The sequence below is a fragment of the Callithrix jacchus genome, chromosome 12 (genome assembly GCF_049354715.1).
Source record: "Callithrix jacchus isolate 240 chromosome 12, calJac240_pri, whole genome shotgun sequence".
Lineage (NCBI taxonomy): Eukaryota > Metazoa > Chordata > Mammalia > Primates > Cebidae > Callithrix > Callithrix jacchus.
The window spans coordinates 121,095,893-121,111,813 of record NC_133513.1 but is presented as its reverse complement, the minus strand read 5'-3'; the positions used below and the strand labels follow the sequence as shown (position 1 = coordinate 121,111,813).

The 15,921-nt window shown below is 44.3% G+C and overlaps 1 long non-coding RNA gene across 1 annotated transcript in view; it reads right to left on the bottom strand.

Moving 5' to 3' along the window:
• The window catches only part of LOC144578516 (uncharacterized), a 42,722-nt gene extending 32,562 nt beyond the window's left edge, over positions 1 to 10,160 (bottom strand). The window contains exons 1-2 of the long non-coding RNA XR_013524445.1: positions 10,027 to 10,160; positions 3,602 to 3,676 (exon numbers count right to left, since the gene is read on the bottom strand). This is a non-coding gene — a long non-coding RNA (uncharacterized LOC144578516). The remainder of the gene's footprint in view (positions 1 to 3,601; positions 3,677 to 10,026) is intronic.
• Positions 10,161 to 15,921: the final 5,761 nt, after the last annotated feature.

Genomic DNA, 15,921 nt, shown 5'->3' with positions numbered 1-15,921 from the left:
CCAGGTTGTACAAGGGGCTAGACCTGGGACATGGGAAGTCAACCAGTGAGGCTACTTTTTTTGTCTGTCTAGCACCTCATGGTTTCTCATCTTTGCTTCTTTCTGCTCTGTTGCTGCATTGTCTTGCGTCACGTGCTAAAAAATAACCACCATGGGTCCTGGGTGTACATCACTATCTGATTAAGAGCTGGGTATCATCAAGTTTTCCAGAGTGAACAAATCGGATTGCCCCAGTCCAGCTGATAACTTGCCTGGAGTCAGCTGTGGATATACAGGGAGGAGCAGCCTGGTCCTTGCTATGACTGAGCACCCAGGACTGAGAGAAGCAGATTCTCCCAAAGTCTGTAGGGCAGAGGAGAAGCTGAGGAGGAAATGACCAGCATTTCCAGCACCTGAGATTCTGGAGTAGGAGGATCAAGGGTGAAGATCTGATCAGAGGAGTCGCAGGGGCAAATTTGCTGAAATTTAAGAGAAGGCAGGTTTAATGGCAAATACCTTCTTACTTTCAAAGCATTCTCTGCAACTCTTGAGATGTTCCACCAGGGGAGGAATTATGTTTTCAACAGTATGGGTTCCACCTTTTTAGTTTGCACCTGTTCTGAAATTTGAGGAAGCATTTAATCTTTCAGTTGCAGTTCCTTCTTAACGATTAAATATTTGCTAATAATGTATATTTTCCAATATGGAGAAAATTTTTCACTTGTAAACAGATTTATGATAAAGTAGCTTCCACAATTAAATACCAGTCTCTATTCAAATTATGATTTGTAGTGGTTGTCAGTGACAATTTTTCCATTTCTTCTTTGCCCACTTCCTCTGTCAAAATGAAGCTATAAAACAAGTCCAAAATGAATATAAAAATACAGTAATAGAATATTTTTCTCCAAAACCTTGCTGGAAAAAGTCATTAAAATGGCAAGTAGAGGATGGTTACAATTAGATTATAGTAGCTCTGCTTCTTGGGGGTGATGGAAGGCTGATTTCACCCTTGTGAGGCATGCCGGGGGCATCGGGAAAGAAAAAGCAAAGGCATTGAAGCTAGGCAGTCAATCGGACAGGTCTATCAGCCTGGCATTTCACAGGATGAGAGGGCTCGGGGTTGCTTTCCTCCTTCCTCCCTCTTTTTCCTTCCTTCCTTTCTGGTAATGGTCAGTCCCATGCTTCTTCCAGCAGAGGTCATACTTTTCCTTTGAAATGATGCAAGGTATTTTTTATTTGAGAGAACAGCACAACTGATTGTTCTGGGCTATAAATGTCCACAGTATTTGGAGAGATTCCGCAGTGATATCAGAGCATCGGGGAGGTGTGGGAGATAGTCACAGAGATAGAAGGCTGCGATCAGCTGTGCATCCCACACCGTGATGAAGATGATAACACCAACATCGCTGACGCCCAGAGGCTCAGTGCTGCCTTGCCAGGCTGCCATTTTTAGTTATCACCTCTCTGATGTGTTGGCTTAATTAATGATAAAAGCAACACTGGACACTAGCCTCTCTTGGTATGACTCGATCTTCCTTATCAAAACCTGACTTGCAACAGACTAAAGGGGTTTCATAAATAACCCCGGGACTACTGCTGCGTGAATTTGGCAGGATTCTGAGAATGGTATGAAGTTATGAACAGCTCTTCCAGGGGCCTCCGGTTTGCTGGGTTGTGAGTCCACCGCTCAGGAAGTTAGAGAAGGCTTCACGGAGGAGTGCAGAGAACTGGGCAGGACTTCAGGATATGTGTGTGTAGAAACTGGACTGGCAGAGTCAGGAAGCAGAAAGATGTCATAACCCCTCAGGGAGACCCCCAGCAGTTTGCCTGGGGAGTCATGTGACATACTTCTCTGGAAGACATCCATTTGGTTTCTAGCCATAAGTACATCATGAAGAGCTGAGATTTACTGAGTACTCCCTAAATCCACTTCTCTGAGCTAAGTACTCCCCATGCATTATCTCCTTTTGATTCTGTAGTTGGGAAAGTCAAGGTTAAGCAATCTGCTCAAATGTGCAGCTTCTGAGCTATATAGCTTACAGTCCGACTACAGCTGCCTATGTAAAGGGTCTGGGCTTTTAACTGCTACTCCAAGCTGCCTCTCATGATAAAACTCAGCTCGTAACACACTCACTCAACCTGACTTTGGTGCGTAAGTGTGGATGAGGAACTTGCATTTAATATGTTTAAAGTATGACACTCAGGATGCACGCAACTCCCCATTGCTACTGAGTTCCTTCCAATTCCTTTATACTCAATTGAAATACACGTGCACACTAAACCGGTTACCAATGATAGCCATTTAAAAGGAGCTGGAGACAGGCTTCCTGGAGTTTGGCCCTTGGGCAGTTGGCTAAGAAAGATTTGAGTCATGCACCTGAAAACCGAAGATGCCAGGCCTCTAAGAGAGATACTAGCTATGCTTTGGTGCTCTTTCCTTGATCTTCATTTCTCACAAGCTAGAGTAACTCCTGACAGGATTTATGAGCCCACTGCACTGAGGGCACGGGGGTAATGAGGTAGGAATGTTCATTAGCTGCTGCTCTTGGCAGGTAGGGGGTGAGTTTAATGGTGTTAGACAGAAAGTGATATGTACAGAGCAATAGCACACAAGAGGGTCCATTTCTCACTAAGACCTCATATAGATTTCCAAGGAGATTTCAAAATGTCTCTACCATCACCATAGCCCATGGAACCCTGATCATGGCAGAAGATCCAAGGTAAAGTTTATGCTAGAGAGTGCGTGGAGCAGAAGCAAGGTTTATTACATAAAGTAATAAATAAAGGCATAGTGCCTCAAGACTCATCTGGACACTGTGTAAGTAAAGGCTAAGAGGCATGCATGGAACACAGAGACGAAAACTCAGCCAGAACTGTGTCCTCAGTCTCTGAGTAGGGAATCTCCAGCTCCTCAGTGAGAAGAAACTGAAAATTCAACCTCAGAACTACCACACACGTGCCACACCACCTTGCATACAGGTACGCTGAATAAAACACACAGTTCTCCTTAAAAACTGCCTGAAGTCTAGTCATTGGCTACAAATCCTTTTGTCATTTTTTGTCATCATTGTGGAATCCTTAAATATTCTAGAAGCCCTTCTTTTTTCTTTTTTTTTTTTAGACAGAGTTTCAGCAGCCAGGCTAGAGTGCAGCAGCATGATCTTAGTTCACTGCAATTTCCGCCTCCCAGGCTCAGGCCATTCTCCTGCCTCAACCTCCTGAGTAGCTTATGCCCAGCTAATTTCTGTATTTTGAGTAGAGATAGGGTTTCATCATGTTGGCCAGGCTGGTCTTGAATTCCTGACCTCAGATGATCTGCGTGCCTCACCCTCCCAAAGTGCTGAGATTACAGGTGTGAGCCACCGCACCTGTCCGTATTTTTGTATTTTTACTTAAGGGATCCTCGATGACCATTAAAATCAAAATTCTGGTTCCCAGAGTGGGCAAACCAGGAAAATCCTCTTCTAACATGAGTTGGTCCTGATGGAGCTTATGTGTGTCTGGGATACCGCATATGCTTTATGAACACAATTGAACAATGTCTTAAGTCATTTTTTGTTGCTATTACAGAATACCACATACTGGGTTATTTATAATAAACAGAAAATTTTATTTGGCTCACCGTTCTGGAGGCTGGGAAGTCCAAGAGCATGGCGCCAGCCCCTGATGAGGGCCTCTGTGCTGCGTCATTCCATGGCTCAAAGCAGAATGGTGAGAGAGCATGTAAGAAACAAAACAGAAGTGGGCTGGACTTACTCAGGAATACTCACCAACTATCGCAATCACGGCATTTATCTGGTCATTAGTATGAAGCCTTCATGACCTAATCACCTCTCAAAGGTCTACCTCTCAATGCTGTTGCATTAAAAATTTAGTTTCGAACTCAGGAACTTTGGGGGACAGATTCTAACCACAGCCATTTGTATTTCTAATTTGTGTTTTTAGCCTGGAGGATAGCTGTAAACCAAAGAAAATGATCAAGGCAAATCTCAGTCATTTTAGGAGGTTTATTTGGTAGAGTCAAGGATGTGTGCCCAGGAGACAGGTCTATGCCTTTCTCCAGAGATAATCATGAAGGCTTCAATATTTAAAGGGGAAAAGGGCTGGATATTGGGGAAACACACAATGTTCATGTGAGAGAAGGCAGGGAAATAGTCAGGCACACCTTTGTCTGGCTCAGTGAATCTGCGTCTTTACATAAGATAACATGGACAATAGGGCAGAGGAAGCAATCAGATATGCATTTGTCTCAGGTGAGCAGAGGGCTGACTGTGAGTTCTGTCCTTTGTCCCGCACCTGTGAAGGTAAGCTATCAATTTACATCGTTGAACTGCTTTAGGGAAAGATCTTGGGGGCCACAAGGAATTTCCTTGTGGGCAAAATGTGAGGGTGGTATGCAGCTTTTGATCTCCGTAACCATCTTATGTAGGAACCAAAATCTTATCTACTTGGGATGCCAGGCCACTTTTCAGAGAAGCAGTGGAAACCCCAAAAAATAGAGATTTGGATGTGCTATGAAAGATTTAAATTAGCTCTATCTATTGACTCTGCCAATGGACCAAAACATGAAATGACTCATTTTTTCATTATTTTAGTAGCCCAATTACATATGGAGGCAGGTTTGCATGCCCCAGTTCCCAGCTTAACTTTTCCCTTTGGCTTAGTGAGTTTGGGATCTCAAGGTCTACTTTTCTTTTCGCATAGGATGGCTAAATTGGCTGTTTGGCTTAGGGAAAGGAGCATACATAGATGGCCCAGCTGTGGGAGGGAATGAATGAATAAACAAAAATTTAACTTTTATCCCACACTGGAGGATGCTATAGTTTTAGAGTTCCTACAGAAACTCAAAACAAAGTCTGAAAGGTGAGTTAGAAGGCATGTCTAGAACATCATCAAATAACCTAAATGGGGGGACTCTAAACATCCCCTACACATGGAAACCCTCTGGTGAGCCATGCATCAGATTCAAAGTGCTCAGACTCTTGGGAATTATTCGTTTAAATCCCTGTGAAGTTGACAGTCATTCTTCTGGAGCAATTGAGTATCCCCAGTTTGCTCTGAGCAGCTTAAGGAAGCTAAGCTCTTTATGTTGTTTATCTACTTGGGATGCCAGGCCACTTTTTGGAAAAGAAGTGTTTGCCCTGGAGTCCGTGACCAAACTTGTGAGTTCCCACTAAAAACTCACAGCAGTCTAAAACCTAGCTATTATCTTCAAATGATGAGGCCAACATTCTAATAGGAGAATTTTTTCATGTCTTCTAGCATTTTCCACTTTCCTGTAATAAACACACTACATTTTTTTGACTAAATAATAATTTGTTGATTTCCTGTTCCCCCATTATCAGTTTCCCATATTGTGAACTCTAAGGGATGTTGAAACTCAATGAGTTTAAGCAGAAACCTGCGCCTCTTAAATCACCACTGCCTCTAGGGCTCAGATCTCATGCTTCTGGGGCCCTGCTAAGACATTTGAGAGCTGAGGCCTGGGACGGGGAAGCCTGGGGTTTAAACTTACATTTTATATCATGCTATTAGCAGGAGGTCATAGCTGCATCTTCCAAAGACTTTTGGTTCCCACAACGGAGGTGCACATGATGTTAGAAAACCTTAAAGCAATTATGCTGTGGTCTTACAGACCATTGTGTAAGTCTCAGGAAAGCCAAGAACTTAACTTCATCTACTTTCTACCCTTCTCTCATCTGTGCAAACCTGAAATTAAAGGACAGGCAGGTTGACACAGCCCCAGGAAGAGTGGAAACCCCAAAATCAGAGATTTGGGTGTGCTATGAAAGGTTGAAATTAGCTCTATCTATTGACTCTTCTGCAAATGGACCAAAACATAAAATGACTCATTTTTTCATTATTTCGATAGCCCAATTGCATATTACTTACTCCATGATTTTTTCTCTTTTGTATGTATGTTTCCAGATGTTTCCAGACTGTTTGGTAAACAGCTGCCTTGTAGTGTCATTCACACCATAGTTTAACCTCTGAAGATTTGTTCTCAGTAAAACAGGTATTATTCATGGTAAAAAAAAGAAAGTACTTTTTTCCTGATCATTTGCTCCTGAGATAACACAGAAGCTTTTCAAAGTGGAGGGGAATTCATTTACTCAACAAATATTAATTAATAACCTACTATGTGCCCGGAAGGAGTCTAAGTGCAGAGAATAATCTCGGGCATCAGCCATTCATTACAGTGTAAGCGAGCAAATGGCATACTTGAGAAAACACAGGGCGCATTGGGTGGCAGCAGGTGCTATGGAGAAAACTAAGCAGGGGAGGCAGTCAGGAAAGCTGGGGTACTGATTGAAAAGGTCACATGTGAGCTTCAGTGGTGGTAGATATTCCCATTGTGTGCCAAAGTTTCTCCTGGTGGGACCTAGGGCACTTATATTTCACACTGGACCAGATGTGGATGTGGGATGCAAAGTCGGTAAGGGCTAGGGCTGGTAGCAACCTTGCAAAAGCTGCTGTTCAGCTCCATTCATTTTACTTGTGGGGAAACTGAACCCTGAGATGTTGACTGCCCTGCTTTTGTCCCAGCTTAGCCATAGGACTGGGACACTGTGCTTCTTACATGGGAGCTTGTGTGTAATGACCTCTCTTGGAGAACTCACAAAGTCCACCTCTCCCCACTCCATAGTTGTGTAGATTGTTTATGGAGCCATCTCTTATCATTGTCAGGAACCAAAAGACAAGCAAGCTGGCACAACTGTGTCTGCTGTCCCAGACTCAGAAGTGGCTAGAATTCAGCATTAGGACACCAAGTGATCTTCCCTGTGGACATGAATTCTAGAGGCTGCCAGGCAGCCTCATTTACCTTTCAGCGAAGGTATAGTGTGTTCTCCCTCGTGCACTTGTAACATAAACTCCTACTGGCATTGATCTTCGGGTGGGAGGGGATTTACAAGTGGAGTATTCTGCACACTTCTGTTATCTCTATATACCAGCGACCAGCATGCATTATGATGTTGAATGGATTGGCTCTTCTCTTTGTAGTTTTATAATGTGTGTCAAGTATTAAAGCCTTCTTTCCATCTGCTTTGAAAAGAGCAGATGCTGAGTTTGACGTGTATAAGTAATTGGGATTCTTCTGCTGAACATATTATGTTCTGCAGAGTGACAAGTCATCAGCGTTCTATCCTGCAAGCCCCTGGAGCCTGGGTGGGCTGCCATGACATCTTTGAACAAAGTAAGAGCTATGTGTTTTCTGTTCAACCATCAGAGAACTCAGGGGTCAAAACAAGGTACCTCTTCCTTATACACTGAGCTCGTATGGTGACAGTACTAAACGTGAAATACTATTAAACTCAACACATCTTACTGGTCTAATCATTCATTCATTCAACACACATCTATCTGCCAGTACAGATGGTACCAAGAGGAGCAAGACAAACGTAATCCTTACCCTCAGTGGGGCTTGCAGTTAATGTAGGGAATCAGACCCATGAATACACAGTTCTGCTTGATGAGTGTTATAACTGGGATAAGAAACAAACTCCTGTTTGGGGGCGGGGGAAAGAGATAAGGGTCAGGGAACACTTTTTGGAGAGGGTGATACTTAAGCTGGGTCTTGAGGGGTGGGTGGAAACTCATTGGACAGAAGACAAGAAAGCATTCTAGGTAGTGTGGACACCAAGCATAAGGCAGGGAGTTCTGCAAGGCCAGATGTGGGGTTCAGGAACCACACATCACTCCATGTGTCTGACGTGTGAAGGACAAATAGGAGAGTTTGGTACATAAGGCCATGAGCTGTAGGCCTAACAGGCAGGGCCTTGGATGCCCCATTAGCTTTCGGGAAGGTGAAATCGTTACCCGCACAGATCCCCATCCACAAAGGTGGAGATTGTCTGACCCTGCATTGCAGTTAGAAGCATGAACCTAGAGCTCTGCCCTGGGCCCACAAAGGCAGCCAGATACGTTTGCAGGTTCCTGCAGTCATGATCTCTTCTCATTTTCCCACAGCAGAGCAGGTGATTCATAGCTTTCTGGAATTTGGTGATTTTTTTAACTCTCTTTTCCTAAGATTATCTTTGCACTTCAGCTCTTCCAAGCACCAGCCAGGCAGCCGGCACATTGTGAATTGCAGTGATTGTTGTATTATAATAAAGGGATGGGCTCCATCTGAGAATCAGATTCAGTTACGCAGCTGGACATGTCCAATCGGCTGAGCACCCGAGTCTCCACATCACTATTGGATGCGTCAGTGGCAGACAGAGCTAATTGGGAAGCCGGCAGCCGTCTCGGTTTTGTTGGTCTGAGACAGCACTGGGTCACCACAGCAATTTCACATGAGTGCAAAAGGGCAGCTTGGGGTGGTTTTCATTTTTCTCATAAAACAATGAAGCTGTTTGAATTTGCCTGGGGGCAGGAGCAGAGGGTGGGCAATGCTCCAGCAAGCATGACAGATACAAGTGGGTGCAGCATCCATCATGAGTTCTGGGACACGGATAGAAATGAAGATGCATTTTCCCCTTCCCTCTCCTTCTGTCTTCTTCCCCCATGATGGCAGCATTGTGTGATGGGAGGTCAATAGGACCACAGTGGAAACGTTCCCATGTCTAGTCCCTTCTTCAGGGAACCAAACGCATACTTAGAATCCCTTAGAGTACACCCACTGCAAGGAACAGAACTTCTGCTTTTTAAAAATGCTTGTTCACATGGTTCCTAGAGCACAGGTTTCATGGATATAATTAAATATACATATATCAGATTAAAAATCTAGGGTTTCATGAAAAGGCACATACAGAAGGAACAAACCTACAAACACTGGCTCAAGAAGCAAAGGCTGCCTGGCAGGAAGCATGTGTGGATGATGGAGGCAGCGATTTAAAAATGCAGGTGGAGAAGACCCAATGAGAGTAGTGGTGGAAATGTCCCACATCAGTCAATCAGCTCCAGAACACTGACCAAGGATAGGATATGGCATTATTGCTTCGGATTAAAATAAAAAGAGAAGACAGTGCCCCTGTCCAGAAGGAGAAGCTTTTACAGAGTAACGTTTTCAACAAGTTCAAACGATACTGCCCAGATAAAGCAGTATGGTGTGGGGCACGGAGTGGGTGGTGTTTGAAAGGGAGTTCTGATGGTGCACCGCCCCTCCAGATAGGACAGTTGGGGAGAAGCAGCTTTCTGTGGTTTCCAGGAGGCAAGCCTATGACTGAGCAGAAGGCATGGCAGAGGGAGATGGTAGGCATGGTAGGGGGTCTGCCCAGAGCCTTTGGAGGGAGCCTCTGCAGGCCCCACCTGGGCCAGTGCTCTGGCGAGTCTATTCATTTCTGCGTACTTTTCCCATTTGCTGAAATATAGAATAAATGGATTTCTCGGTTCCCTTTTCTCCCAGAAAGGCCTGTAAGCATTCAGAGCCACAGAGCATCAACCACAATGACATCGTTTCATGGCTGGCACTGCCCTCCCTCCCCACCTCCCCAGCCAGAGCATCAACCACAATGATATCATTTCATGGATGGCATTGCCCTCCCTCCCCACCTCCCCAGCCCACCTCTGGGTTTGGTCTCCCACATCTCCAAGAAGGAATGCCACAGGAGTTTCTAGAATAAAAAACCATCTTTTTGATTTTTTAACAAATGCGGTGATCTGAGTGCCCTCTGGAAGCTGAGGCCCTATAAACACCCAGCCAAGGTGACCTTAGGGGTGACCTTGGGAAACACCCTCTAGTTTTCTTCACTCTATTGACAGTCAACAGCGAGGGGAGTTGTCCCAGCTGTTGAGAATGTCAGAGAAGGCAGGTGTTATAGTGTTATTCTTGTCTGTGTAAAAAGACTATTTACTGTAAATGATTCTGGGTCACTTCGTATCTTTCAAATACATTCGGAAAGGAGATCGGGACATTATGAAAGTGTGTTTTGAATAAGCCACTGTGTGGCTCAAGCTTCTCTTTCTCCCAGGAGCTCTTGGCATTGAGTGAAAGGGGAAATTCACAGAAACTCCAATTCCATTGTCATTAAAGAAATCTCAGTTGTTACACAGCTTAATACAGTGTTTCTAGAGAAACACTCCGATAGAGAAGTGAAACCCGCTGACCTGCCTCTTTGTCATCCAAGAGTTCTGCACCCTCAGGGAGTGGGATGTGTTTAGGATGCTGTTTTCTTTCTTCATCGGACGTGAGACAACATATTGATGTCTTCCAGGGCTGCAGGCTGTGCCGGAAGCTCAGCGGCTGTTACCATGGCAACAAGGTGCTCTTGTCCCTCTCCATGACGCCACTTTCGCTTTGCTGGAATCATTTTCCCCAAGTGTCTGGAGAGTTATTTTGCAGTGGGCATTTTGACCTGACATAACACTTACAGAATATCCTCCAAAAAACTCATGTAGAGTTTGCACCTCGGATTCAGAAATGCTCCACCTTGGAAATCTTGCCAGAAAGTAAAAAAAAAAAAAGGCAATGGTTCATCCAAAGCCTGTGAGAGGCTAGGTCGGCAGACAGGCAGAGTCACAAGGTCAAGACATTCTTCATTGGAAAGGCATGAATTGGGTCCAAGCAAATGAAAAGCCATTTGTCGTACATCCTGGGTGAAGTCACCTTTAAGAAAAAGCCAGGACTTCACAGGAGGTCCCAGAGACTTGGCCAGAGGATGCAGAGACTCTGGTGCAAAAGCAGGAGAGCCAGCTAGAAAGAAAAAAAAAAAGAAGGAAGTTTTAAGTGAGTATATGAATAGTTGTAGTCCGAAAAGATCACTCAATTATCTGTAAGAGTCTGTGGTCCTCAGCAGGACATCACTCAGGCTGGAATGTGGGTCCTGCCAAGGATTACTTCTGTGACTCTGAAAAGGTTTTCTGACCTCTGTAAGTGTCAGTCTCCTAGTTGGAAAACAATGTTCATAATTCTAACTCCCGTAGGTTTATGTAAGACTTAACTACTGAGTATGAGCACTACGTCATTGCATGTGACACACAGTGGGTACTCAGAGACGTCTTTGCTTTCTCCGTCTTTGTTTACAGGATATTTGTGGGGTGATGTGGGCACTCAGATGAACATGTTTCAATTCCTATTTTTTTTTTTTTTTTGAAGGACTGTCGCCAGGTTGGAGTGAAAGGCACAATCTTGGCTCTACTTTTAAGGAGCTGAAAGCCTAATTGGGGGCAAACATGTAATTTATCCAATGACGATGCAGTGCAAGCCATCTGAGAGTGGGGTAATGGATGAGGCGGCTTCCCTAAAGAAAGAATTGGGCAAGGCTCAGCAGGAGGGGTCCCCCAAACCATGCCTTACAAGAAGCGCTAGAGTTTACCAGATGGAGAAGTAGCTAAATTGTCATCCTTGGCCAGAAGGGCACCAGTGCAGAGGGGAAACTTGTTGGTGCATGTAAAAGCTTCCATGATAGGGGTGGGCTGCCTCATAGAGTGTGCTGTGGACCCTCTGGGCTCAGGTATTACTCACTCAACACCCTTCAGCACTGATGCTTCCAGGACAGTTCCCTGACACTAAGTGGGAGAGGATGCATAAAGGGTGTGCCCAGGGACCTCAGCCCACTTTAAAACGGGGAGTCCAGCTTGTCAAAACAACAACAACAACATACAGGAACCCCTTGCTCATTTAAAAAATATGATAGTTTTGTTGAAATATGATTCACATAACATCATAACGTGTGTAGTTCACACTACACATCATTTATTCAGCGTGTAGCTCATGGGCTGTTTTACGTTCACAGTGTGGACAGTCACCACAGTCAGTTTCAGAACATTTTTGTCACCCCAAAAGGGCCCCTCTGTATTCATTAGTGGTCACTCGCCATCATCCCCTGTCCTCCCAGCCCCAGGAAACCACTGAGCCACTTTCTACAGATTTGCCCATTTTGGACATTTCACATAAATGAAATCACATAAGATGTGGCCTTTTTGACTGACTTCTTTCCCTTCCCATAATGTTTACAAGATTTGTTCGATTTGTCCATATTGCCAACGTTTCAGCACTTTATTCCTTTTTATGGCCAAATAATACTCCACTGTGTGGGTAGACCACATTCGTTCATCCGTTTCTGGACTGATGAACACTTGTGTTGTTTCCACCTTTTGGCTTCCGTAAACATCCAGGCACAAGTTTCTGTGTGGTTGTTTTCACTTCACTGGAGAATATATACCTAGGAGTAAAATTGCTGTGTTGTAGGATTTTCTTTTTTTAAATAATGTGAGAAATGCCAGACTGTCTTCCAAGGAAGCAACCCTCTTTTACATTCCCACCAGCAGTGTATAAGCGTTCTGATTTCTCCAAATCCTCACCAACACTTTTTGTTATCTTTCTTTCTGATCATAGCCGTCTTATTGGGTATTGATTGGCATCTCATTGTAGTTTTGATTTACATTTCCCTGAGAGATAATAATATTGAGTATTTTTTTCATGTGTTAATTGATCATTTGTATATTTTTTGGAGAAAAAATTCAGATCATTTGCCCATTTTTTATTGGATTATTTGCCTTTTTATTAATGAGTTATAAATATTCTTTATATAGTCTACAGACAAGTTCTTTCTCAGTGTGTTAGAGTTCTCTAGAGAGACAGAACTAGTAGGATGGATATATATATATATAAAGGGGAGTTTATTAAGTATTAACTCAAAGGTCCCACAATAGACCATGTGCAAGCTGAGAAGCAATGAGGACCAGTCCACATCCCCAAACTGAAAAACTTGGAGTCTGACGTTCGAGGGCAGGAAGCATCCATCACAAGAGAAAGATGTGGGCTGGGAGGCTAGGCCAGTCTCGGCTCTTCACGTTTTTCTTCCTGCTTTACATTCCCTGGCAGCTGATTAGATGGAGCCCACCCAGATTAAGGGTGGGTCTGCCTTCCCAGCCCACTGACTCGAATGTTAATCTCCTTTGGCAACTCCCTCACAGACACACCCAGGGTCAGTATTTTTCATCCTTCAATCCAATCAAGCTGACGCTCAGTGTTAATCATCACAATCAGATATATGGTTTCCAAAAATCTTCTGCCATTGTGAGGCTTGTCTTTTTACCCTCTGGTGGTGTCCCTTGAAGCACAAAGGTCTTTAATTTTAATGACATCCAACTTATCTATTTGTTCTTTTTCTGCTTGCTTATGTTTTTGGAACCTAATTATAAATGATTTTGAACTTTTGGATAATTGAGCCCTCTTTATACTTCTGGTATGCATAGAGAAGAACTGGCCGTAATGCCTGAGAGAAACCAAGAAAGTGCTCCAAGAACATTAGCTATAATATTAATAAATACCGATAATGCTATCATACAATATTAGACAAAACATTTAGCTTTCAGGGCTGTTGTTTTCTTATCCAGAAATAAATAAGGAAAGAGAAGGAAACTCCCCATGTTGACTTGCATTGTGTGCCAGGCGCTATGTTAGGCACTTAAACAGGTAGGTGAGAATCTTCAAGCCCAGTAAGGTTAAGTAAGTTGCCCAAGGTCACACAGTAAGTTGTGGAACTGGAATGGACTTGGGCCCAGAAGGGACTGGCTCCAGTATCTGTTCTTTTTCTGCTCTCAGTGTAATACATCATCATAACAGGAAAAAAATCTTGAGGACAATTTTATTGAAATCCTTATACTAAGAACACTTAGAGAGTGTCAAGTGCTTCGGTAGAAACTCAGAATTAAATGATCAACGATGTCTCCTGAAAATGTGAGGTTTTTGCTTGTTTGTTTTTTGAGATGGAGTCTTGCTCTGTTCCTCAGGCTGGAGTGCAGTGGCGTGACCTCAGCTCACTGTAACCTCTGCCTCTTGAGTTCAAGATATTTTCCTGCCTCAGCCTCCCGAGTAGCTGGGACTACAGGTGCGTACCACCACACCCAGCTAATTTTTTGTATTTTTAGTAGAGACGGGGTTTCACTGCATTAGCCAGAATGTTCTCAATCTCTTGACCTCATGATCCGCTCGCCTCAGCCTCTTCTTTTTGCCATTTGTAAGCTGAGGCTTGACTGGATGCCATTTGAGGAATGATACAAAACTCACTCATACATTTGAATTCTAGAATTGAGCAGTCTGGAGCAGGATGGGAGGTCAGCCAGGGTGGTATATGTTGTTCGCGGGAGGGCACAGAAAGGTTGAGATGAGAAATTGCAGAATATCAGAGGTGCGAATACCCCTCGAAGTGCACCTCTCTTCTGCCACCCGATTTCACAGAATATCTTGCTAGGGAGAGGTGCCCTTGGAGGAAGCTCCTGCACAGAATCCTTCCTTTTTAGCATTGATCTTGGTAATGTTTCTGCAAGAAATTTAGCCTGAGGAGCCATTTTAGTAGACCCAAGAATCAGAAATAAATGATTTTGAAGTGCTGGCTTAAATTGCACATTGGCAGAAATTGAATGCTGGAGGACCGTGAGTGTAATTGGTTGCAAGAGATTGCCTCTTTTTGAAGTGATGCAATCACCAGGAGAATTAATTGGCTGTGTGAGGGTACTGGCAGGGAGGGTTTGTAGGTGTGAAGCATTTGCACTGGGTGTGCAGCAGGAGCATTCACAGAACGTGACTGATTCCTTGTCCAGTCCTGGGGCTGCTTCTGTCCTGAGTGATAAGGGAGTATTTAAGGCCCTAACACCTCTTGAAATGAGGTATTTTACCTGGGAAAAACAGGCAGTCCCTCTACAGTGCCTTGCATTGCAGCCACACTGTCGTGTCACTGAAGTCACTCAATGTGGTTGTGTCCTGCCGAAGTGAAGACCCAGATGCTGCCTGGGAGTGCTAAGACGGGTCTTCCCTGTGCTCCCATATCCAGGGTGAAGATGCACTAGGCTGAGACACTCCAACTTGGGGACCCTGCTAGGCTGGCGACCATGGCAAAAAGCATTTTGCTGGGCTGTTCTTCTTCCTCCCACTCTGTGCCCTGGTGCACGAGGGCAGGAGGCAGCAGTAGATTTTTTTTTCGTCTTCTTTCCTGTTGTGCTCAGAAACTTTCCTATGTTTCTGGGGAAGCTGCCAACTCCTCTAGTAGAAACAATCTCTCCCTGCTATTTCGAGTGTGATACTGGCTTTTGGGCAAAACTTTAAGTTGAAAAGTTTCCTCAGGCCACCCTTTTCTTCTAAAAAAAAAAATAGCACCAGTTTCTCTGCAAAAATCAACTTCGGGTAAAACAAAACAACACCAACACAAATCCAAAAATGTTTTTTTGGAACCACAAATGCCTGTCCCAAGCCTCCAGCTTCCCAAGGGCTACAGCCAGGGTATTACAGAAGGGCCTTGGGCTGTTTCCCGACCTACTCAAGCACCCTTGCAACAGGAGGCAGTAAGATGGATGGAGGGTACAGGATGGATGGAGGGTGTGGGATGGAGGGAGGATTCAGGATGGATGGAGAGTGTGGGATGGATGGAGGCTGTGGGATGGATGGAGGGCGCGGGATGGATGGAGGGTTTGGGATAGATGGAGTGTTTGGGATGGATGGAGGTTGTGGGATGTAGGGAGGATTCAGGATGGATGGAGGGTGTGGGCTCTTTTGGGTTGATAAGGAGGCTACTTTGCCTGAGCCCTTTTTTCCACAGGATGGAGGGAGCAACAGGGCATGTGACCTCCCTGGACACAACTTCCAGTGGGAAGCCTCTGTTCCAATCCTGAAATGTATGGTTCCTCTCATGCTTTAGGGGGCTCTTTCCTCCCTACATTTTTCCTAGCTTGGCTTCTAAAGCAGACCCATCCGGTTCCATAATTTGGAGACATGTTTTAATCATTGGTAATTTATTAACCAGCTGACATACTTCATAGATAAAAGAATTTTACAGACAACCTTGCCTAGTTCTCTCTGTTTTATAATAACGATTCAGAGACATCAAACTTTAGTCCCAGTCGCAAAGCTAGTGGATGGTAGACTCACAACATGGCCCCATGTCACAACGCTTGTCCAGGACTTGCTTAACCATGCCATGTGGTCTCCATCTAACACTTTAAGCACTGTGTATGGTGGGGGATTGGAGGGTGGAGAGACACGTGGTTTTGACCAAGCGAGTA